The sequence below is a fragment of the Vigna unguiculata genome, chromosome 4 (genome assembly GCF_037176805.1).
Source record: "Vigna unguiculata cultivar grain cowpea cultivar isolate G323 ecotype 2 chromosome 4, ASM3717680v1, whole genome shotgun sequence".
Lineage (NCBI taxonomy): Eukaryota > Viridiplantae > Streptophyta > Magnoliopsida > Fabales > Fabaceae > Vigna > Vigna unguiculata.
The window spans coordinates 31,484,050-31,487,225 of NC_140795.1; the positions used below are offsets into that span (position 1 = coordinate 31,484,050).

Here is a 3,176-nt window from a genome sequence, read left to right on the forward strand (position 1 = left end):
TTCCAACACAGCTTTTTTTATGCTTAATGCCATAACTGTTGTATAAATCAGTGTAATCAAACTTAGGTCCATTGTCAGACCTTATGATTTTAATGTTCTTTTCAAACTGATTTTTGATGTAAATGACAAAATTTAGCAAAAGTTTTCTGGTTTCACTCTTAGAATGCATATGAAAGATCCAAGTATGCCTAGAATAATCATCAACCACAGTAAGGAAATATATATGACCATGTATAGAAGGGACAAAAATGGGACCCCATATATCAGTATGTATCATGTCAAAGCAATTTAAAGAAGATGTAGTGCTATGTTGGAAAGGAAGTTTATGTTGCTTAGAATAGTGGCAGATATCACAAATATTTTTACAAGAATCATTCACATAAGGAAAAACTTTACATATTTGTTTCATAACATTGTCACATGGATGTCCTAATCTGAGATGCCAAACGTTTACACTAGTTTTAGAACAATTGAGAGCTATATTTAGAGGCAGATAATCTTCAAAGATGGAGGGGCAGTTATCAAGGTAGTATAAACCCTTTAGCATGCTAGCACGCCCAATCGTCTTGTATGAAGTATTGTGCTGGATCTAACAATTCTCATTAGAAAAAATAGTTTGAAGTTTAGGTCTTTGATAAGGGACTGCACATAAATCAAATTAAAAGAAAAATCTGGAATATAAAGAACATTGTAGATTATGAAATCATTAGTGAAGTATTTTGTTCCAGCATATTCAGCAATGATAGTAGAATTATTAGGAAGTCTTACAGTTACAAGTTTGATTTTATAAAATGTTGAAAACTAATTCAGATCATGTGTTACATGATCTGTAGCTCCTGTATCTAAGATCCAGAGTTTACCTTGTTGATCTTTGTGAGTAGAGATATTGTTGCTAGACCTTTGAATGTGGTTGACCGCATGATTGGATTCAATCTTGTCTTCCAAAAGCCTCAGCAGTTTCTGTATTTGTTCAGTACTTAAGGAAGTACTTGTGTCAGCTTCTTTGATGGAAGTCTGATTAGTGGAGTCTTGTGCATCAGTCTTGACAGTTAGGTTGCATGTCTGCTGTGTGTTGCCATTTTTATAACTGTTGTAACTTCTTTCTTGATCTCCTTTCTGTTTATACCATGGGGGATAACCATGCTTTGAATAGCATTCATCAGCTGTATGGTTCATTTTATGGCAGTATGTGCATTGTTTCCCTTGATTGGGATTTCTTCCTCTGCCCCTTCCTTGGCCACGAAAGTTGTTTCCTCTGCCTTGACCTTTCCAAGAACCCTGTTCTTGAGCTTTGTAGTTGGTTTTCTCAGTAGTATTCAAAAGAACCTTATTTTCAGCACTTAAAGTTCCAGTACTGTTATATTTCCTTTCTTGTTGTATTATTAAAGAAAACACTTTGTTTATACTAGGCAAGGGATCCATTAACAAAACTTGAGTCTTCACATTGCTGTAACAATCATTTAGGCCCTTTAAAAAACAAATAGAATGTTCAACATCTCTCTGTTTCAAGAAGACTTTAGTAAGATTACACTCACAGGGTTTTCCACATGTGCAAGTTGATAAGGGACGCAAGAAGTCCAGCTCCTCCCATAGCTTCTTCAATTCTGTAAAGTATTGGGTTATGGTCCTTTCTCCTTGCTTGATGGAGTGAATTTCCTGGAGAAGATCAGAGATCTGAAAATAGTCTCTTTGAGAGAACCTTTCTTTAAGTTCTTCCCACAAATATTTAGCAGAATCAATGTATAGGACACTCTCAGCAATATCAGGAGAAAGAACCCTCATAATCCATGACAAGATCATAACATTGCATCTTTCCCATGCTTCGTATGTGGGATCATTAGGAAGGGGACTCTTGATGCTCCCATTGACAAACTTCAGCTTATTTTTGGACAGCAGTGCACACTGCATATTCCTGCTCCAAGAGGAGTAATTAGAATCATTCAAATTAGTGGAAACTAATGTCAAACCTGGGTTTTCTCCAGGATGTAGGTAATAAGGGCTGGTGGGTATGAGGGCTTGATCAAGATTAGTGTTCTGCATTCCATAGTTGGTGCTCTCAGTCTTGACCACGTCTTTATTGTCCATTTTCAAGAAAGGCGCCAAGAAACCTTGAGCTTGGTGTGTAACAGAGTGTAGCGGAGGCAGAGCAGGTTAAAAACCTGCTCTGATACCATATTGAGGTCGCTGGATAGGGTTTCTCATTTTCTCTATGGAGCGCGAGCACTGAGCAGAGGAACGGAACTGTGTTGCAGGGATAGCAGAGAGGCAAAGAAGATCCAGCATAGCAACGCAGGTAAGAGGAAAAAAACTGAAACCTTTATTTCTTCTGTAATGTACTGAATACAAAGGGAAACGAAACCTATGTTTAAATAGGTTTTGGAGAAAGGGAAAACAACCCTAATAACTGATCTGAAATAGTTATTAGGTAACAAACATGTGAAACAGAAACCCTAAGGGTTTAAAACATCTGTAACCGAAAACCCTAAGGGTTCAATAGACATTGTGTAGGAGTTTCCTCTTCTTTGATGAGCACAAAGAGGCCTTCAAGGATTAGGTTTCTTCCGGTGTGTTTGGTAATCCCACCTACTCAATCACGAGCACAAAGTGGTCGGGATTGTGCTAAGTGAGCTTCCTACACCATTTTAATTTCAAAACTTTCTTTGTCTCGTGTAATCCTCTTTTGATTTTGCAATGAATACAATGCTTCCTTTTAATTGCTGATTTCCAGCTTTCAATTTAGTAGTTTATGCTTTGATTGCGTATCAAGTTCCTTGTGTTTAAGTTCTGCAGTTTAGAATTCCATTCCATATTTTTCAGCTTTAAATTTTGTTCACTTTCAGTTTCCTTTACCGTTTTCTGTTGCGTTATTCTAGTTTAATTTATGTGCTTTAGTTTTCAATGCCTCTCGTTTCGTTTGTGCTGCTGACTTAGTGATTTAAGCATGGTTCACAATGAACATTTCAATGTTTCCTTTTTGGGAACCGAGTGACCCCAAAGTGGGCACACATTCACGAGATCTCTTCTCGAGTGCAAAAAGATTTTAGTTTGATCACTAAAATAGCTTTCACATTCATGTCCAATTCTGCAGCATTTAAGCTTTCTTTATTGTTTTCTGTTTACCATTCTGTTGTTGTTTCATGATTATGTACTAGTAACTTCCTTGTCTCAGAATTAAT

General features: G+C 36.9%; 1 long non-coding RNA gene across 1 annotated transcript; it reads right to left on the reverse strand.

Moving 5' to 3' along the window:
- Nucleotides 1–310: 310 nt before the first annotated feature.
- LOC146887028 (uncharacterized) lies at nucleotides 311–1,002 on the reverse strand. Its single transcript, XR_014994623.1, has 2 exons — nucleotides 861–1,002; nucleotides 311–589 (listed from the first exon to the last, which is right to left on the reverse strand). It is a non-coding gene; the product is annotated as an uncharacterized LOC146887028 (long non-coding RNA).
- Between the last annotated feature and the right edge of the window lie 2,174 nt (nucleotides 1,003–3,176).